The sequence below is a fragment of the Macaca nemestrina genome, chromosome 6 (assembly GCF_043159975.1).
Source record: "Macaca nemestrina isolate mMacNem1 chromosome 6, mMacNem.hap1, whole genome shotgun sequence".
Classification (NCBI taxonomy): domain Eukaryota; kingdom Metazoa; phylum Chordata; class Mammalia; order Primates; family Cercopithecidae; genus Macaca; species Macaca nemestrina.
Window position 1 is genome coordinate 146,463,081 of NC_092130.1, and position 22,623 is coordinate 146,485,703.

The 22,623-nt window shown below is 44.8% G+C and overlaps 1 protein-coding gene across 2 annotated transcripts in view; it reads right to left on the minus strand.

Annotated features, from left to right (window-relative positions):
* The window catches only part of LOC105473053 (retinoic acid induced 14), a 175,898-nt gene extending 158,204 nt beyond the window's left edge, over positions 1 to 17,694 (minus strand). For both annotated transcript variants that reach the window (XM_011726643.2, XM_011726633.2), the window contains exon 1: positions 17,546 to 17,694. The gene's annotated coding sequence lies outside the window, so the exon portion shown is untranslated. The remainder of the gene's footprint in view (positions 1 to 17,545) is intronic.
* Positions 17,695 to 22,623: the final 4,929 nt, after the last annotated feature.

The window sequence follows — 22,623 nt, forward strand, 5'->3', positions numbered from 1 at the left end:
AGGTGGCATTTCAGTCTGTTCAGCCCATTGCTGAAGTCAGCAGCTAAATTTACTTCATGAAGCTACAGAAGTGAAATATATAATAGGATGACCTACAGTGTCCCCTTTGAATCTGCAGGTTAAGGAGGGCATGTTTATCATTCACTTGTTTGGCTATTCGCTGCTTGTGGATCTGTCCTGCCCCACTGCCCTCACACAGCCTCACCTCCTAAGTCCTCCATTCATGACCCTCCTCTAACATCAGTGCAGTCACTGAAGGAGACCTTGCTGGCAATATAAGTGTGAGTCTTCTGGGCTAATTCCATTCTGAAAGTAAGTACTGCTCTTTGGCTCTCCTATAGAAATCAGGCCAACAATGAAAACAATCACAATTAACTAGAAGTGAATAGCATTAAATGATTTTTTTTTTTTTTTTTTTTTTTTGAGACGGAGTCTCGCTCGTCGCCCAGGCTGGAGTGCAGTGGCGTGATCTTGGCTCACTACAAGCTCCGCCTCCCAGGTTCACGCCATTCTCCTACCTCAGCCTCCCGAGTAGCTGGGACTACAGGCGCCCGCCACCACGCCCGGCTAATTTTTTGTATTTTTAGTAGAGACGGGGTTTCACCGTGTTAGCCAGGATGGTCTTGATCTGATGACCTCGTGATGCTCCCGCCTCGGCCTCCCAAAGTGCTGAGATTACAGGCGTGAGTCACCGCGCCCAGCCACATTAAATGATTTTTAAACCCTCAAGAAATAAAAAAGCCACTGTAACAGCTGAGTGTAAGAGGAAATGGTGCTTGGGATCTGGAGATAGGAGTGGACGCTATCTTCTCTGCTCTCCTGGGACTTGACTACCCAGAACTGAGGGAGTACAAAGGAAGGAAACAAGGAAGCTTGTTTCCCTTGAGTATATACTAAGGAGAAATAGGAAAAACAAAACCCTCAGGATAGGCAGAAACAATGTAAGAAGGACAGATGGTAGAGAAGCTGCCTTTGGTATGGGGTGAGAAGGGGTGCTGGGGCTCAGCTGGACCAGGAGACTTCAATGCCTAATGATAAATAGCAGTTAATCCTTGAATAGTGGTGAAGGTATGGTATGAAAACACACTGTCACCCTAATTTATTCTAAACAAGACACCTGGAAGAGACACCACCTAACCAAAGCATCAACCCCCAGGGGCCATGCCAGCCTGGATTTGCCACACTACAAATAGAAAAGCCTTTCAGATATTTTTCCATCACAAGCTGCAGGCTGTTCTGGGCCATGGGGGCAGCTAGATCCACCTGCCTGATAAAGACAAACTCCTGTAAACTAAATTTGAAACCCTAGACTTTCTTTCAATTTTCAACCACTTTCTGTGTGCAGGCATATAAAGCAAACAGCACTAACATGAAGGACGGGGAATGCTTCCATTAACCAGTAAAGACTGAATATGCTCCCCCCACGCCCCACACATATCCACAAACCTACATACCTTGCATCTAATGCAAGAGTTTTACATGGTAATAGCATTAAGGCTACTCAAGAACTTACAATTTATGAGAAAAGGTAAGAAGCCTCTCATTTATTACTCATGTCATATGCACTGGAAACCAAGCACACAAATGATACAGAAATATGGACCATAGGACCCCAGCCTACAAAATCATTGTTTCTTTTTTTTAAATAAAAAGTTCACATGGGTTAATGCACTTGCACAAAAGTTTTGTAAACCTGAAACTCAAATGTCTATTATACCATGTATAATTAGTTTGTGATAAAGCTATTGTAATTCTCTACAGAAATGCTTAAAGCTAAGGGCAAAATCCCAGTTAACTGCGTAAGAGGGAGCTTAATCAAATATGCATCTATTGAGAACATTCTAGATGTCAGGTGGGGTTACAAGACCTATAAGAAGACATATTATTTAGACCAGTACTGTCCAATACTATAGCCACATGTGGCCTCTGTGCATTTGAAATGTGACTAGTGCAAATTGAGATGCACTGTAAATGGGATTTATACAATGGATTTCAAAGACTAGTAAAAAAGAATGTCAACTCCATTATTAGTACGTTTTATATGGATTACATATTGGAAATAATATTTTGGATACACTAGCTAAAATTATTAAAATTAATTTCATTTTTAAAAAACTTTTTTATTGTGACCACTAGACAATTTACTATGATTTATGTGGCCTGCATTAGTGGTTTGCTTGCATTTTTATTAGACAGTAATGATTTAGATTTTTCCCTTCAAGCACATAGCATCTTATTATTAATATTAACAAAGCAGATGTAAAATTAAGCAGAAAATGTATATGCTCCCAGCTTTAACATTCACTTACTATCATAAGATCACAAAACAAATCTAGCAAATAATGGAGGTTAATAATTAAACAATGATTGATAGTTGTAATTTAAGAGATGCACTCTGCCACACATAGAAAGGATAATTAGCCCACAATTTTATTTCACTTAAAGGCTGATGGACTCCTAGTGTATGCAAACTCAACTATTACCCTGTTGCCGAGAAGACCATGTCTGTCTATGAAAGGGCTAGTTTACCACTCTGGGAATCTCCTGTATTCTCTTCCCCCTTACGTGGTGCCAAAAGACCATCCTCAATTAGGGCTGACAAAGGGGCACCCACGGGGCTACATTCATCCTCTTTACTGTTAAGAAGCTATAGCTTTGACTTGCTGTACAGCAGCTAACAAAGTAAGACTGTGTTAGCTTATCCCATTCCCAAGTTTTCTGTAGTGGAGGCCGAAAACTCCAAAAACACAAAAACAAAAAACAAAAAACTATTACCCTGTTATATACTATTCAGAAAACATGTCTATGTTTTTCTCTATCAACATTTGGAAAATTTTCCCAAAAAATCAATAGGAAATTAACTATACCACTGCTTCATGCTAAGAGCTACCACTTTCGGTTTAACCAAGATGTTACTACTCTGTGTCTAGATTATGGTGGTAGCAACAAAAGTTCTCTGGTGAGACTGAGGACCTTGTTAATACAATCTGGAATAAGATAAGACTGGGGACTAATAAAAGAACTACATCTTTAGATTGTCCACATTACACAATGACATAATAATAGAAGGGTAAATAGGGAGAATGCTAATACAGAGAAACAGTTGCAAACTGAACAGAAGACACAAGTCAGATGTATTACAATAACATGTGGGGCAACCTCTCTTTATTGCTATAGATTATAATGGTAGAAATAATCATGTTGGCCAATATATCAGCAGTTCTTTAAAGGTAGGGTGATAAAAAACATGATGACATTAGCAATGATAACAACGGCCACAATAGCGATCCTTTAAAGATTACTTTGCAAAATTTTATTTTTAAAATTATTTTATTATAAATGAATATCGTCTCATTTAATGCCCACAAGCACTTCAAAATTAGATGCTATTGTTATTATTCTCAGCTTCCAGACTAGGAAATTGCAGCAGAGAAAGTTTATTTAGCCAAAGGGGCATAGCGTATAAATAGAGGAGGCTAGATTAAACTAAGGTTCAACTTCCAAGCCCAAGACATGACACTGGGCTGCACGTGAGACAACACCAGTAATTTTTAAAAGTCTGGCCAACAGACCAATCTTTTTAGTGCTTAAAAGAAAAAAACCAGTTGCCTTCAAAGATGGAACGAGTCCTCAGAATTGCTGCTGGCACATAGAGGTCCCTCTAGGAAATGTGAATGGACCAATTTGCAAAAGGCATTCTTTCTGGCTGTTGGTCCTCACTCACACACCCCTGCCTCACTGGAATGGAGGTAGCATCTTTATTTCTTTGTTCTCACATGGAGAGCATACGCTTAAGGAATAATTTTACACAAAGTCAATAACAGAGAAAATATAAAGATAATTATAGACAAGTGAAATGGCTATTTTTACATTAGCCTGGGCTGACAGCAGACTGGGATGGAGGTTTCCATGTCTTGGCAACAATTTGGAAAAGCAGAACGTTTAGATACTTATGTACTTCTGTAACATTAGGACATTTCTGTTCCTTAAGAAATTATTCCATCCTGCACAACTCTCTAGCCTATAAAGAAGAAAATACTGCAATTCTTCAGGACAATCTAAGCACTGATGCTACACAAGTGGAATCCTGAAAAACATCACCCAGCGAGACAAGAATGGGGCAGAGGTGCTATTGTTCAGGAAGCCACACACAAAAGCGCCCGCAGCCCGCAGCCTGCCACCTGAGCCTGTAGCACTTATCACCAGGACAGCGTGAGTCGCTCCCTGTTTCTTTTGCCACAGTGGATATAAACACCTACTTTCAATTTATTTGATCAAAGAGGCATAGAATCAAATACCCTTTGTTGTAGGGGCTATGCACTTAAAATAATCAGGGGTTGTTTTAAAGAAGAGACAGAAAGCAAGCCTGCTGCCAAACAAGGCACAAACACTAACAAAGCCATCAACAGATTGGCTGGGAGACAGATAGGTATCACTTGGAGGAAATCGGTGCATCGTGTGCCTGTCTCATTAGGCTTTTAGAGACTGTAGAAGAAGAGCAATTGCAAAAGGAAACCAATAGCACACCCAACACTGTGTAAAGTTGTATACCACAGAAAGAACCTAATTACCGGCTGGGTGTGGTGGCTCACGCCTGTAATCCCAACACTTTGGGAGGCCAAGGCGGGGGGATTACGAGGTCAAGAGATCGAGACCATCCTGGCCAACATAGTGAAACCCCGTCTCTACTGAAAATACAAAAATTAGCTGGGCGTGGTGGCGCATGCCTGTAGTCCCGGCTACTCAGGAGGCTGAAGCAGGAGAATCGCTTGAACCTGAGACGCAGGGGCTGCAGTGAGTCAAGATGGTGCCATTGCACTCTGGCCGGGGGACAGAGCAAGACTCTGTCTCAAAAAAAAAAAGAACCTAATTACCTAGGAATTTATCAAGATTGCTGAGAGGCTGTATACATCATGAAGTTAGTGGCAGACATGAGTTTTTCCTCAAAAAACAAAAACACTCCAAGAAAATCTTGGATGGTAAGTATATGGATATTGACGACAGTTTCCATGCCTACATTTTAAATAGTTTTTTTTTCCCAATTTAAAAAAGCTCATAAGAAATGTGAAATGTTTTTCTCGAAAGAGAAAAATGATATCAACTCCAAAGAAAATCTAAGAAATTTTTTTATTTCTTTAAACAAAGACCCAAGAAGGTTGTGAGAGCATTTGAATTAACTTGTACCCATGATAAATAGAAACCGGGCCTGAAGTGGGCCTGTGCTTGGAGACAGAAAGATGGAATACTCAGCACCCTGCCTGGTGCTACGGCCTCCTAACAAGTTAAATAAAGGATGCTGAACCCTTCCTGGGGCCCACTTTTTTTTTTTTTTTTGAAACATTCTCGCTCTCTTGCCCAGGCTGGAGTGCAATGGCGCAGTCTCGGCTCACTGCAACCTCCGCCTCCCGGTTCAAGTGATTCTCATGCCTCAGCCTCCTCCCAAGTATCTGGGATCACAGGCGCGCGCCACCATGCCCAGCTAATTTTTGTATTTTTAGTGGAGACGGGGTTTCACCATGTTGGCCAGGCTCGTCTCGAACTCCTGACCTCAAGCGATCCACCCGCCTCAGCCTCCCAAAGTGCTGGGATTACAGGCGTGAGCCCACCCGTCTTGGCTGCCTTTCTTAGAGAAGAAAGAAAATGCAGCCAGTTGTCCATGAGCCTCCTGGCTCACAAGTTCCCACATCCTCTGGGTGGCTGAGAAGAGGCCACTGTGTATGGCTGTCCTCTCTCAGCAACAGAAGTAATTCCTCTCATGTTTGAAAAAGGATCAATCACCAATATGTCAGCTTTCGTGGGAGAGATGTTCAAATTACTTGAGCATTCTTGTCAAATTAAGAGGCTCAGCATGGAATCTGTCAACTCACCAACAAAGCCCTACAAACATTTGTTACGTGGTTCTTACAGCCAAGGGCCTGGGTCCTGCACCTCTTCTGACCTCCATGCTGCCGTTCAATGCCATTGGCCTCCCCTGGAGCTCCCAATATTCACCCTCTTCTTTGGGGTGAGTTGTCCAAGTCTCTACAAGTCTTCTGCACTTAAGACTCAGGAGTCTTTCCTCAAAAATCAAAAGTAGCCCAAGGAAATTCTGGATGGTAAATATATCATTATTGGCTATAATTTCTATACCTACGTTTTCAATAGTTCTTTTCCAGTGCAAAAAAAAAAAAAAAAAAAAAAAGGCTCAGGCAGGGCGTGGTGGCTCATGCCTGTAATCCCAGCACTTTTGGGAGGCTACAGCAGGCGAATTGCTTGAGCTTAGGAGTTTGAGACCAGCCCGGGTAACATGATGAAACCCCGTCTCTACAAAAATACAAAATTCACCAGGAGTGGTGGTACACACCTGTAGTGCCAGCGACTAGGGAGGCTAAGGTGGGAGGACTGCTTGAGCCCAGGAGGTCAAGGCTGCGGTGAGCTAAGATTGTACCATTGCACTCCAGCCTAAGGGACAGAGCGAGATCCTGTCTCAGAAAAAAAAAAGAAATGTGAACATTTTCTCAAAATAGAAAAATGATATCAATTCCAAATAACAATTATAATTAGCTACATACAGTACTCTCAAGGTCACTGTTGACCTGTGAGAGAGACAGAAAATTACAATGTGTAGAAGCGCAGCGCTAAGCAGCCAGTACTAGGGTCTCATCCCTCTCTGCCTCTCATTAACTGTCCCTTTCCAAGGGGCCATTTCTCTAGGCCTCGGCCTCATCTGTGAAAAGAATTCCCTCCCACCACCGCCACCCCATTCCCACCACCGCCACCCCATTCCCACCACCGCCACCCCATTCCCACCACTAACAGTCGCCTTGTACTGTGGCAGATTGCGACCATATCTAACCTGGCTAAAACTCTTAAGTCCTCGAGGGCAGGGCTTGTCATTCATCCAGAGATCTTCTAATACCCAATTATCCCATCAGCACATACCGGGAAACCTAACAATGACTAAACCTAACAATGACTACGCCATCCCTGATCTTGCTCGGGGACAGGCCAGCAGCAAGGTGCCTATGGCAGAGAAGGTGCTCAAGTCAATTACAATGACCCATCCAAAGAGCTTTTGTCAGGTCAGGCAGGCAGCCTCTGTTACAGGCAGATCCGCAGCCCTTTTTTGCAGCCCTTTTTGCCGGTTTTTGACTGAAATGGCTTGAGGATGTCACCCGAGGTGAACGCTGATAGAAGCAGCTCTGAGTACAGCTGACATGGCGGTCCCTTCCCCCATGCACAATACTTCCCACAGAAGCATGTTTTCCTCCAGAAGAGCAGGCTTCCAGCTGAGGGTCAGTTCCCCAACTAGAAGTATGGCCCTGTCTTCTTCAGGTCCCCATCAAGACAGCCCCATCAGGCTGGGGGGGCCAAGAAGAAAAGGGTAAAGCGAAGAGCCAGTTGGGGATACTTCCCCCACTGGGCTGAGCAGCCAAAGGCCTACCTGTGAGCCTAGGAGTACTGTCAGGGGGTGCCTGGGACACCTGCTGTGAGCCTAGGAGTGCTGTCGGGAGGCTGGGACATCTGTGAGCCTAGGAGTACTGCCAGGGGGTGCCCGGGACACCTGCTGTGAGCCTAGGAGTGCTGTCAGGAGGCTGGGACATCTGTGAGCCTAGGAGTACTGTCAGGGGGTGCCTGGGACACCTGCTGTGAGCCTAGGAGTGCTGTTGGGAGGCTGGGACATCTGTGAGCCTAGGAGTGCTGTCAGGGGGTGCCTGGGACATCTGTGAGCCTAGGAGTGCTGTCGGGAGGCTGGGACATCTGTGAGCCTAGGAGTACTGTCGGGGGTGCCTGGGACACCTACTGTGAGCCTAGGAGTATTGTCAAGTGGGGTGCGGGACATCTCCTGTGAACCTATGAGTATTGTCAGGTGGGGCCTGGGACATCTCTGTTCTCTCCTGTTAACAGCAAAACTGGGAAACTGTTGCCAGCAAAAGCCGGAGACAGAGCAGACCCAACTCCTTGGGGTGAGAAACTTAAGACATATCCTTAGAATTCATCAGATCTCTGTGAAATAGTCATACTACAAAACCACCTTTTCATTGCATCTAAATTGCATTTCATTACATCCAATAGAAATAGATCCTAAAAATGGTCAATAGTATGTAGATTGGTTGACATAGCAACCGATGACTAGTTTTCAAATTTAGAGTATAAAACCCACAATTATTACTTTTCACTCATGTATGATAGGTTATCAAACTGTCCTGGGGGATAGCGGCACATGATAGAAAAATAGAAAAATAGAGCCCTTATAATTGTATTCTCAAACCTCGAGAATTGTATTCACAAACTTTGGTCAGTGTGGGTTCTTAACCTGGGTATTCCAAAGAGGTTTATAAATGGCCTTAGGGCAAGAAGTTCCATGAAACTCATGAGACTGATAAAAATTATGCATTTATAGCATCATTGTACATACATCAGATTCTCCAAGGAAGAATGGTCCAAAACCCCATCAGATTTGCAAGTGCCCATCTATGCCTCATGAATATTTAAGAATCACTGCTAGATGGTCTTCTTCTCTGGTTTGCAAACGGATTCCTCTTAGAGGGGGAAAAAAAAGAAAGAAAGAAAAACACTTTACTCTGTGATGCCCTAGTGCAAAAGGAAGCTTCTCCCACCTTTTATTCCCCACCAGTTAACACTGCCAGTTTTCTGAGTGTCTATCACTTCAGCCAGCAAAAGGAACTGGACAGACTTAGTGAAAGTGAAAAGAGGCTACTTGTTAGTTTTAGAGTTATTACCTCTTTGATAAGAACAGCTAAATTAAGTAAACTGATTGCATAAACATGGAACCAACCCAAATGCCCATCAATCAATGAGTGGATAAAGAAACTGTGGTATATATGTATGATGGAATACTACTCAACCATAAAAAGGAGCGAATTAATAGCATTCACAGTGACCTGGATGAGATTAGAGACTATTATTCTAAGTAAAATAACTCAGGAATGGAAAGCCAAACATCGTATGTTCTCGCTCATAAGTAGGAGCTAAGCTATGAGGATGCAAAAGCATAAGAATGACACAATGGACTTTGGGGACTCAGGAAGAAAGGGTGGGAAGGGAGTGAGGGATAAAAGACTACAAATAGGATGCAGTGAATACTGCTCGGGTGATGGGTGCACCAAAATCTCACAAATCACCACTAAAAAACTTACTCATGTAACCAACCACCACCAGTTCCCCAATAACCTATGGATAAGAATATCTTATCGATAGCAATACCTAAAATGGATATGTAAAATTAAGTTGAGCTTTAAAAGGTAATATAATAAATAAGTGTAAGGGAAACTGGTTCCTTGATAATAAGCTTTGGTGTTCACTAAATGTCATGTTTTTTTTTCTTTTTTTTGAGACAGTGGCTTGCTGTCATCCAGGCTGGAGTGCAGTGGTGTGATCTCGGCTCACTGCAATATATATACACTTCTTTTTTTTTTTAAGTAGATACGGTTTTGCCATGTTGCCCAGACTGACCTGCAACTCCTAAGCTCAAGTGGCCTGCCCTCCTCGGTCTCCCAAAGGGCTTGGATTATAGGCCTGAGCCACTGTGTCTGGCCTAAATGTCAATTTAAGAAAAATAAATAAAGAAAGAAAGAAGGAAAGAAAAAAAAGAACCCATGTATTTCCTTCCACTGTACAGTAAGCTTCTTGGACTATAATCACCTTTTCTCACAACTATGTTCTGTTTATTTAGAAGCAGGGATTAGCAAATCATGAAGAACTTCCCAAAGGTGTCCCCTTGCCCAGGTGTGACATATGGTCATGGAATTCGACAGCCAGACTGTAATTTCCTGTGAATGACATTCGCTACAGAAGGGACTGGCCTAGATCGCAAGTACGGTTAGATGAGGTGACACTGATCACAAAAACTCAGCGGGTGAATCAATCAAGACACGATGCACAAACTTCCCCAAAAAGTAGATAAGGAGGAAAAGTGTTTCTTTCACATCTTCTGAACTTCGACTTGGTACTTCCCTGCTGATTTCTGCCTTTTGATTATTGTTTAATTCTCCTCTAGACTAGGACAGCTCTATATCTGATGACCGCCATGAGGGGTTTAACGACCTCTGAGGCAGGAGTAGCTCAGAGATGTTAATCTCCTACTGTGTGGCAGATACTCTACTGGACACATAGAATATAAAATTGAAGAACAAGGCATGCTTCCTTCAATCGAATAGAAGAATGTTCTGTTTTGTTTTTAAACACATGGTTAAGTCGGTAAAGTTACTTTTTATTTGTATTTTTTTATTTTTTATGACCGGGTCTCACTCTGTTGCCCATGCTGGAGTGTAGGGGTGAGATTTCAGCTCACTGCAACCCTCGATCTCGTGGATTCAGGTGATCCTCCCACCTCAGCCTCCTGGGTAGCTGGGACTGCAGGAATGCACCACTACGCCCAACTAAGTTTTGTATTTTTTGTAGAGACGAGGTTTCGCCATATTGCCCAGGCTGGTCTTGAACTCCTGGGCTTATGCGATCTTCCTGCCTCAGCTTCTCAAAGTGCTAGGATTACAGGTGTGAGCCACCATGCCTGGCCAAAAGTTACTTTTTAAAATACTGATTAGATTTGCTGATATCTCTCAGTAGGTCTGATATCAAAGACGAGGCTAATTTCTTTGTTCATTGTAGCTGAACATTGTAGATGGCTGGAGCTAGAAAATTGACATTTGATGAACAATCTTTATCTTTTGTTGAACCACCTGTACTTTTCAGCTCATGACTAACTACAAATCGAAGAGAAGAAGTCTCTTTAGACTGAGCGTGGTGGCTCATGCCTGTAATCCCAGCACTTTCGGAGGCCAAGGTAGGTGGATCACTTGAGGTCAGGAGTTCGAGATCAGCCAACATGGCGAAACCCCATCTCTACTAAAAATACAAAAATTAGCCAGGCATGGTGGCATGCACCTGTTGTCCCAGCTACTCAGGAGGCTGAGGCAGGAGAATTGATTGAACCTGATAGGCGGAGGTTGCAGTGAGCCAAGATTACCCCACTGCACTCCTGCCTGGGCAACACAGTGAGACTCGTGTCAAAGAAAAAAAAGGAATCTGTTTAAATTGTGCAACATTTTAATAATAATCATATAATTCTATGCTTATGGTTTTCAGCTTAAAGGTTAACTAAGCCTATCCAGATTCATAATATACCGATTTCTTTCGATATCATTTTATTACAGAGGATGTAATAAAAATTGTAAATGGCGTACTTCAATATTCTAGCAATGTTTTAAAGGATATCATCAGTATCGTACACCTAATATAGTTTACTGGGAAAAAAAAATCTAGACTCCTTTTCCCTATCACCTTATAAAATACACCCAAGAGGCCTCTGATATATTTAGCTTTGTTTTGTCAGTTCCTATACCCATCATGCAAGGCAGAGAAAAATCAGTTGGCTTCTGGCGAAACAATGCACTTGTGCTATAACAGTGAATGTTTTTTGTGCCATGAATTAAGGACTGCATGATGTGGCAATTCTTAGAGTATATTCAGGTACCTTCTACATATTAGTTGCACCAAGATCTTCAGATTAAGGTCCTCATTTTCCTTCCATCATGAAAAATATATCCCTCCTCCCCCTCCAAAAAAATCCTCATGAAGACACAAAGTCAGGGCAATGATGATGTACACTCTGCAACAATCCAACAAAATACACTTTTTTTGTTTTTAGAAATGCAGTGTGGGCCAGGGGCAGTGGCTCATGCCTGTAATCCCAGCACTTCGACAGGCTGAGGCGGGAGGACCATCTGAGCCCAGGAGTTTAAGACCAGCCTGGGCAACGTAAGGAGACCTTGTCTCTATAAAAAGTAAAAGAAAAATTAGGCAGGTGTGTTGGCACACGCCTGTAGTCCCAACTATTCGGGAATCTGAGGTGGGAGGATTGGTTGAGCCCAGGAGTTCCAGAACACCCCATCTCAAGAAAAAAAAAAGGAATGCGGTGTGCTTGGTGTTGCTTGGGATGGCTGCTGGTCTTTTAGTGCAGATGTCGTATGGAATATGGTCAGCATCTACTTGTTATGCATCTTCCACATTCATCACATTGGAACACGAGGTTATCACAAAAGGAAAGGTGCGTGTGTTTCCAAGCACCGTGTTACTTATGTTTTCCTCTAAATTCAGGATTAGGAAAATATTGGGAGAAAAGAAATCTGAAGACATAAGTGGCTTGTGGGATAAATCACATAGATTTAAAAGGAGTGGTTTCCCCAGAAGACATATGTTTTCTTACCCTGGAGGAACCTGTGAATATGAGACACGGTGCACCTACCAGCACAAGTTAGGATATCCAGTAAGTGTTAAAGGGGAAATTCCACAGAGAAAATCACAACAAAAAGCATGTCCATTTGTTCATCAAACATCTGTTTACCTACTAGGGGTCAACATTGTTCTAGACACCATGAATACAATAGTGAACAAGAGTGGCAAACCCCGTGCCTTTGTGGAGCTCATAATCTAGTATAGAATACTAATATAAATTACAGGTTGAGTATCCCTAATCCAGGAATCTGAATCTGAAATGCTTTAAAGTCCGAAACTCTTTGAGCACCCACATGACACCAAAGGAAAGACCCATTGGAGCACTTCAAATTTTTGAATCAGGAATGTTCAACCATGTAATACAAATACTCCAAAGATTTAAAAAATATCCAACATCTGAAACACTTCTGGTCCCAAGCATTTTGGAATAAAGAATACTCAACCTGTACATGGCAAGCTAGAAGGTGGTAAGTGCCTTGGAGGTAAATAAAGCAGAGACGAGGTTGCAGGCTGGACTGGAAGGAGGTGTCTGAGCATAACACCTGAAGGGTTGACACAGCCACGCAGACGTCTAAGGGAAGTGCTTTCCAGGCAGTGGGAAGAGCAAATGCAAAGGCTCTGAGGCAAGACGCCTGGAGATCCTTTTGCAGAATTCACAAGCGTGATGATGGCATGTGTAACATGTGTCTGACATGAACTTAGGGGGGAAAAAAAAAAAAAGAATGTGTCTGGCAGTTTGAAGGAATGAGGACGTCAACGTGTTTAAATGCCTTAAACCCCTTTCAGCCGGAGGGGTTACCATCAGGGGAAAAATGCGTCACTAACGCAGCAACATTTTCAGACTCTTAGAACAGGAATGTGCCTTTGTAAATGCTTACTCCTACCCCTTAATCTTACCAAAGAAATGAGGAAGAGGAGGTTGGGTGAGTAATCCAAGGTCACACGGCCAGTGACTAGCTGAGAAAATGTTTCCGCACAAGAATCCCAAACAGCACCATGGATTTGTCTCTTGCTTCAATTTTACAATGAAGAGGCACTTTTTCTTTTTCTGTCTCTCTTTTTTTTTTTTAAAGTCAGAGTTTTCACTCTTGTTGCCCAGGCTGGAGTGCAATGGCAGGTGGGATCTCGGCTTACTGCAATCTCCACCTCCCGGGTTCAAGCGATTCATCTGCCTCAGCCTCCCAAGTAGCTGGGATCACAGACATGCGCCACCACACCCGGCTAATTTTGTACTTTTAGTAGAGACGGGGTTTGTCCACATTGGTCAGGCTGGTCTCGAACTTCTGACCTCGGGTGATTCGCCCGCCTCAGCCTCCCAAAGTGCTGGGAGCTGAGACTGGTCTCACTCTGTCACCCAGGCTTTGATGCAGTGGTGTAATCTAGGTTCACTGCAGTCTCGACATCGGGGGCTCAAACAATCCTTCCACCTCAGCCTCCTGAGTAGCTAGGACCACAGGCACACCACCACATCCAACTACTTTTTGTATTTTTTGTAGAGGTGAGGTTTTACCATGTTTCCCAGGCTAGTTTTGAACTCCTGAGCTCAAACAATCCTCCTGCCTTGGCCTCCCAAAGTGCTGGGATTACAGGTGTGCAACACTACACTAGGCCCACTTTTCTTAGAAAGAAAGAAAGAAAGAAAGAAAGAAAGAAAGAAAGAAAGAAAGAAAGAAAGAAAGAAAGAAAGAAAGAAAGAAAGAAAGAAAGAAAGAAAGAAGGAAGGAAGGAAGGAAGGAAGGAAGGAAGGAAGGAAGGAAGGAAGGAAGGAAGGAAGGAAGGAAGGAAGGAAGGAAGGAAGGAAGGAAGGAAGGAGAGAGAGAGAGAGAGAGAGAGAGAGAGAGAGAGAGAGAGAAAGAAAGAAAGAAAGAAAGAAAGAAGAAAAAAAATCCAGCCAACTAATGTAAACTTCTTAGAATTTAAAATTGATCAATTTCACTTTTTTAGTTAACAGATAACCAAGACCATATAAGCACCCTAAATATTTGTTGAAGAATGAATAATAAATGCAATATTACCTAAACTTCATTACCCCCAGCAACTAATTGCATAAGTGTGTAACAGAAAAATCTGTGCACAAGAAAACATATCAGGATGTTTATTGTACAAACTGTTACAGTAAAAAGAAATAAAAATAAAAATGAAAACGGAAATAGAGTGTCACTCAACAGAAAAAGTGTAACAGTAAAAAACTAGGCCAGGCACAGTGCCTCATGCACTGTGGAAGGCTGAGGTGGGAGGCTCACTTGAGGCTGAGAGTTCGAGGCCAGCCTGGACAACATAGTAAGACCCTGTCTCTACAAAAATGAAAAAAATTAGCCAGGCATGGTAGCATGTGCCTGTTGTCCCAGCCACTTTGGAGGTTGAGTCAGGAGGACTGCTTGAGCCCAGGAGGTTGAGGATGCAGTGAGCGGTGATCACGACACTGCACTCCAGCCTGGGTGACAGAGCGAGACCCCAACTCTAACAAAAAACAGTGAAAAACCAGAAACCCTAATTTACCCTTGGCAAGGGAATAAATATACTATACTTTTTTCATACACTCGGATTCTCTGTAACAGTTAAAGTGAATAAATATCTATTAACACATGTATCTCGAAAACCAGGTAAGTCAAAAATGCAAGCTATACATAGGTAGAATTATACCATTTATGTAAAATGTTAAATACAAACCCACAGGTATTTTTTTGTGGATACACTGTAGTTCCAAACATGCTTGGGAACTATGTGCGCTAACTTCACATTAGAGGTTACCTGAGGATGGAGACAAAGGAGTAGGAATAGATGAAATATTTAAGTTATAGTTTATTTTTCCGTGGGGGGGGTGAGCATGGGGCACATATGAAAAATATTAGCAACTCTTAAACCTAGGAAGTAGAAGACAAAATGGCTTTACTATACTGTTTTTATGTATGTTAGAAATATTTCTATTTATTTATTTATTTATTTATTTATTTATTTATTTATTTATGTATTTTGAGAAGGAGTCTGCTCTGTTGCCAGGCTGGAGTGCAGTAGCCGAATCCCGGCTCACTGCAACCTCCGCCTCCCGGATTCAAGCGATTCTCCTGCCTCAGCCTCCCGAGTAGCTGGGATTACAGGCGACCGCCACCACGCCCGGCTAATTTTTTTGTATTTTTAGTACAGACGGGGTTTCACTGTGTTGGCCAGGATGGTCTCGATCTCCTGACCTCGTGATCCGCCTGCCTTGGCCTCCCAAAGTGCTGGGATTACAGGCATGAGCCACCGTGCCCGGCCCTTATTTTTATCTTTAAAGGATGAAAAAAAAGGAACGAAGGAAGGGAGGGAGGGGTGGAGCAAAGTGAGGCAAAAGTTGTCTACCGCATTCTATTAATTCCAAGGCCTAGTTGTTCTTAACCTCCAAACCTGCTGCTTCTTCACCTTTAAAGCCTAGGTGATAGTACGTGTACCTACTTAGAACATGCTTTGAGAACTAGCAAACTGGAGAGAGAATTTCACTGTCAGGTTCACTACTGGTGGGCGGGACCCTACATCATTCCCCCACAGAATCCCTAGGGGGCTCAGCATCCTTTCTTTCTTTTCAATTCAGATAACAGTAATAAGATTTTCCAGCACGGTTATAATCACACCACCAGCACCACCAGCACCACCTACAAAAAGCCATAAAACAATAAATTCATTACTGAAGCATCTCAGTGAATGGAGATGAAAACTGTGCAACAGCCCAGCATGGGATAGCTCTCCCAATCTCTGTTAGGCAAGCACTGACTAAAAGATAAGAACTGGATCAAATTCCTCGCATAAAATCGACTGTCTTACAAACCCAAGGGGGAAAAAAATCACACTTGTTGTTAGGCATCATTAAGCAAAGATTATCAGATTATATCCATCGGTAATAAAACTCCGAGCCACAGATCGAACAGAGACCTGCAGGCTGGGGACAGAGCAGCCAAAATCCAGCCTCCCTGTGATTCCTGACCTCTTCTCCAACTCTGTGCAAAGCCCGCGGAGGTGAGACTCTCTTGGCTAAGACGAGCTTCGGCTATGTCCTAGTGATGGACAGTTCCTCTCTGCCAGGCCCCTGCAGCCTTGAGACCACATTCCCCAGAGATCCGGCAACGTTTCCCCATCCCAGGCAGCTGGGCATTCTCCTCTCCCGGAAGGAAGACGGAATCCCACCCAGATCACCCGTGAGCTGCGGCGAAGAGAAGCCACTGGTCCCGAGGCGAGGGGCCCCGAGTCCGCAGATTCTCCTCAACATCTCTGGGAGTAAAGTTGGACTTAGCTGGGCTCCTGGCAAATAAAAGGAAGCCTGGAAAGGCAGCCATGCTCAGGCCCCCGTGAGGCCACTTCGGACCCCTCCACGCTGTGCTGGGCTACATCTGCCTTAATTCCCCGTCTGTTGCTTCTCCAGGCTCTGAGCCCCCTCCACAAAAGGGGGATGCGAAACTCAAAGGAGTTAGCAGGTGAACCCTGCAAACAGCAGGAGCTAAACCGAGGACACCAACCAGCCCAAGAAGGCAGCGAAGGTTGTTGAGGACAACACCCCCTCCCCCCGCCCCAGGCAGGGGTCGCGGGACATGGCGGGCGCCTTTCTGGTGGCTCCACGTCCTCCTTCCTCCCGAAGTCCCGGAGGCCCCGAGTCTGCCCTAACTCCAGCATCCGTCCTCCCTGAGCTGTGGCGGGGAAAACAAGGCAGGGGGCAGGGGGCAGGGGCAGGCCCAGAGGGGTCTCGCCCCCGCCCTTGGGCGGGCCGAGGGGCTCCCTGGAGTCAGAGGAGGAACAATAGCGGACCCCTAGTCCCAGAAGCCACCCGGAGTCTCCCGCTCTCACCTCCCTCCCCACCTCCTCCAAGTTCAGCCTGGAGGCGGATTGGGCTCAGCAGCACGGACGCAGGGGGAGCGAGGCTCCTCGCGGGGTGAAGCAGGTGGGACCGGGCGCAGACTCCAGGGTACACCTCCGGGTCTGCTCATTCATTCCCACCCGCGCTCCCTCGGCCGCAGCCCCTGCCCCGCGCCCCGCCCCAGCCGGCCTGCGAGTCGCAGAGGACCGGGGAAGAACCCTTCTCCTAACTTGGCCGGGTCCTCCCGCTCTACCCTGATCTCCACCTTCCTCCCCTTCCTCTTGTCCCCACATCTGCTCTCCGCAGACAGTTGGCGGCCGGCGGTGGACCAGGGAGAGGTGGCGGGATCCCGGCTGCAGCCTGCTCAGTCGCTCCGCCTGGGCGCAGTCCCCAGCGCCTCCCGCGCCCAAGCTCCAGACACAAAGGCGGGGACACGAGCCTGGGACCCCGCGCCGGGAGCCTCCCAACTCCGTGCCGCGCACTCACCCCATCGAGGCGGCGGCGGCGCTCCCCGGACCCTGCTGGCTGCTCCACCACGCCCGCCGCTTCCCCAGGAAAACGCGGCCGCCGGGCTCGCTTCCTGCTCGGCTTCCTGCGCCGCTGTCCCTACTCCTCCCCCGCTGCGGGGGTCAGTGGGCGCCGAGCTCAAGGGCTGGGCGGGCGGGGCGGGGCGGGGGCAGCGGCAGCACCACCACGTGGCCGCCGGGCGCCGGCCCCCGCCGACCTGGATCCAGCGGGAGCGGGAAGGGAGGCGCTAACCATTCCCCTCCCATTCCACCCCGCGCGGCCCCAAATTCCGCGAGTCAGGTGACCTGGCCCCGGGCTCCGGCCCGGACCTGGGGGGGTTGCTCCCCGCCCTCCAACCCCTGGCGCATCCCCCGGGTCCGCGCGTCCCGGCTGTTCGTGGCTTGCTTTTAGTCTCCAGGGATCGTGGGACCCTTCTCCGCGGATCTGTTTCATCCTCTTAACCTGAAGTTAGTGGAAGCCCCCCGTGCTCTGACCCCTGGGTTTAGGACGGATGAGATCCCAGATACTGTTTATTTCTGATTAACTTCCAAAGTCGTTTGTGGTAGTGGCGAGTGTTTCAAAGTCACGGATCCAAGCCCCTTCTAACCAGAATCTAAAAGGTTGTTTTCCAAAATCATTGAACAGAAAGTAAAGTAGAATGCGCTCACGTTCTCCGGACTGAACCAATTGGTTGGAGTGACTGTTTCCTAGCACTGTTTGGGTGGCAAGGCAAGACTACCACCGTTCAGTGCTGTTCTGCTCAGGAGTTAGAAAGGAGAAACCTACAGACTGAACTAACAGGCGAGATTGCGCATGGGAACGCCTTCAAAATAGTGTGTGGGAAGCCACGGGGTACAGGCTCACTGCCCCAGGTTGCCGACAGCTTCTCTCCCTATCCCAGCCCACTAAGGCCCGACCTTTGAATTACGATGGACTCCTCCATTAATTCCAAGGATTTCAAAGCTCTCTATCTACCCACTCATCTAATTTGGGCCGGCTTTTCCACGCATTCTAGTCATGCTAACCAGCTGTGACTTCAGTTCTATTCACCAAAGCTCCTCCCTTCTCCTCGTTAGCTCTGCCTCCTTTGCTCAGGGAAGAAAGCTTTCTAGAATAAATAACTGGTATTGAGTTCTTTCTGGGATCTACTGTAAGTCAATTGAACTTAAGAGGGTAAAAAGGCCGATTCCAACAAAATTGAAATTCATCCTAAATTTCAGCAGCATATTAACATTTGTATGGCAGATTTTACCTGTTCCCTCCCCCTACTGCATCCCCTTCTCCTTCCTCCGTCTCCCTACTAGGTAACAACTTATCTCCCCTTTGACAGTTGAACTTGACAAACAAGGATCAAAAGCCTTGTAACCAGCTGCAGGGTCTTCACTTCCTACCATCATGCAGCAAAGATTCCTTAGCCAAGTGTACACTCCCCTTCCTGTCCTTTATCCCTCTCTCAAACAAAGTCACACTGTAAAAGAAATGTGAACTGGCCAACATTCTTTTGGTTTAATGCTGGCAATTTCTACAATAGTGTTTCATTGTGATTCTTGTTAATGACATATTATAGGGTATTTAAGGGGAACATTACTGCCTGTGAGCTTTCTCCTCTATTTTTGCAGGTCAGTCTCGTTCAAGTAGGGGCAGCTGGGAGAATGGGATTTGATGCGTTACAGGTAGACAATGCTGTCTTGGAAATTCGACATGTGTGTATTCTGTAGGAACAGTTGACATTTTGAAGGAGTTAAAATATTAGACAACATTAAACAATGATTGTCTAACCTGGCACATCTGCCTTTGATTCATAGAGGTCCTGTTCCTCTTTTTTCTCCGTGCCAGCCACCTCCAAAGAGTCTACCAGCCTATCAACTCTTAGATTCCCATTGGTGGCTTGTGTATGATTCTCTGTAGTTTTTTTTTGTTTTTTTTTTTTTTTTTTTTTTTTGAGGGGGAGTCTGGCTCTGTTGCCCAGGCTGGAGTGCAGTGGCGCTATCTTGGTTCACTGCAAGCTCCGCCTCCCGCGTTCACGCTATTCTCCTGCCTCAGCCTCCCAAGTAGCTGGGACCACAGGTGCCCACCACCACGCCCGGCTAATTTTTTTTGTATTTTTTTTAGTAGAGACGGAGTTTCACCGTGTTAGCCAGGATGGTCTGGATCTCCTGGCCTCGTGATCCACCCGCCTCGGCCTCCCAAAGTGCTAGGATTACAGGCGTGAGCCACCGCGCCCAGCCTGATTCTCCTTAGTTTATACTCCCACCTTCTAGTGTCAGCAAATCTAACTCTGGATGAGGGATCGTTGTGAAAGGATTCTTATTTTTTTTCCAGCGGTACCAAGATCCTTTTCCAGATCCCCACTTTTGAAATTCAAAGCAACTTTGTAGTCTGTAGACTGAGCATGGCAGCTGAAGTTCTGCCACCTGCAGGGGGATTAGTGGGGAAGTAGGAGGTTTAATAGCATCTTCTTATTGGTTGTGTTGCCCAGGCCTTTTAGAAATGCTAATTGGGTTCATTGGATACATTGAATACTGCCCTTTGATGACAGCCAGGACCGAGTGAAAGGGTTTGAGTTAAAGAAGCAAAAATAAAATGACCATCTAACCTGTGTGAAGTAGTAAAACCTTTTGGGAGGAGCAGTATGTTGTATTTCTTTATCCAAATAGCAAGATAACAGTGGTATAATGTGTAGTGCCATGAGAACCAAGAGCAAGGAGACTAGGTTTCCTGACCCATTTCTTTTACTTACTTGCCATTTGACCTTCACCAAGGGTTTTAACCTCCCCTGTTCCCCCTTTCCTCATTGGTAAAAGGGAACATCAAACTACATGGCCTCCAAGATCTTTCTTTTCGTTTCTTTCGTTTTCTTTTTTCTCTCTTTCCTTCCCTCCCTCCCTCCCTCCCTCCCTCCCTCCCTCCCTCCCTCCCTTCCTTCCTTCCTTCCTTCCTTCCTTCCTTCCTTGCTTCCTCTCTCTCTTTCTCTCTCTCCTTTCTCTCTTTCTATGTCTCATTTTGGTGCCCAGGCTGGAGTGCAATGGCAAAATCATGGCTCACTGCAGCCTCAACCTCCGAGCTGAAGCGTTCCTCCCACCTCAGCCCCCAGCTCCCACCCCACTAGCTGGGACTACAGGTATGCACCACCATGCCTGGCTAATTTTTTTTTTTTTTTTTTTTGTACTTTTGGTAGAGACAGGGTTATGCCATGTTGCCCAGACTGGTCTCGAACTCCTGGGCTCAAGCAATCTGCCTGCCTCGACCTCCCAAAGTGCTGAGATTACAGGCTTGTGCCACCATACCCAACCTTTTCCATTCTAACATCCTAAACCTAGTCTCTTAGTTTGTAGGCCCTTCACAAGCAAAACTGCCCTGTCATTTCATGACGAAACATTGTTCTCTGATCACGCTAGCAGGTCAGACTTGTCAAACCAACACAACTGTAAACTCCAAAGAGGCTTGCCATCCAGGACTTCACAAGTGAAATTCATTGATTGAGTGGGCTCAATTTTTATTCTTGAGATTAAATGATATCATCCCTTTTTCCTTGCTCATCCTTCATCAATACCGGTTCTTTTTAAATTATGAGTATCTTGATTGCCCAAGTCTGAGGAACCAAAGCTAAGACTTGTTGGGATAACAAAAAACTGTCCCTGCAGGAAGAAGTAGAGAGATATCACACCAGAGCCAAAAAGTCATTCTCCACTTTATTTGGTGTTTGGTCAGGAGCTGACTGTACTTCTGGTTCTAGTTAGAGGCAGCATGATTTAGAGGAATGTGGAGGTATTGGACCCAGTCCAGATAATAGAATAAAAACGCAATAACACAATCAGAAAGTTGGAGGGAGACAATCTACCAAAAAAAGTTCAACCATTCATAGAAAAAACACTTTTTGTATTTTCCTGGGGATGTTTCCAAACAGAAGAAAACTTTAACATAGGAAAATTAATAAAATAACCTTGGCATTCCTTTTCATAATTAGTAAGACCATAGTAATGAAGTAACCCGCAAACACTAATTAGCTCATGGTTTTTCCACTTGCCAGGGAGTCAGCAGAGATTTCTCCAAGGGTGAGAGGCTACTACAATATTCTTCTCAGTGAGGTTGGGCATCTGTCGAGGAAACGAGGCTAAGATCTTTGGCAATAAATACATTCCAAAGACCTACATCAGTGCCCTGCTTGCAGACTGTGGCAGAGAAGCTAAGCATCTCAAACTCAGCATTATAAACCTGAGAAGGCTGTAAGACTGTCTGGTCCATTATCACACAGGAGGAATATAAATCCTTAGAACTGTGCTGGGCAGCATGTTAGCTGCTAGCCACACATGGTTACTGGACACTTGAAATGTTGCTAGTCTGAATTGTGATGTGCTGTAAATGCAATTCACACCAGATTTCAAAGGCTTAGTATTTTACAAAATGAAAAAATGTCTTACTAATACTTTTTATATCAGTCATTGAAATAATTTTGGGATGTATTGGATTAAATATATTCTCAACACTAATTTCACCTATTTCTTTTTTACTTTTAGAAATGTGGTTACTAGAAAATTTAAAAGTGTACATGGTTTACATATTTCTATTGGTTAGTACTGCTATAGGAGCTAATATTAGCAGCTAACATATATTTAGCATCTATTCTATACTAAGTACTTTTCTAAGCCATGTATATATTAACTATGATGACTGTATAGTTAAATGTCTAATCTGGGACAATTTTGAGAATGAAAGAGAATGGGTAACTTCTAAGCCAGCCAGAACACTAGGACTAAAGACATAAACTGGAACTGTCCTAAGCAAACTGGGATGCCAGGTCACCCTAATGTTAGGTTATTTAATCCATACATCAGCCCTGTAGGTGTAATTATCCCCTTGGGGCACAAGAGGAAACTGGAGCACAGAGAGATTAAGTAACTTGCCCAAAGCCACACAGCTAGTGAGTAGCAATGTTGGGATTTAAACTAGGGTAATCTGGCTCCAGAGGCATCATTCTTAACTGCTGTGCAACACTGTCTGCTTAAGAGCTGACACAGGATTGAAATTTTAGTAGGTGCAAGATTTTTCTTAATCCT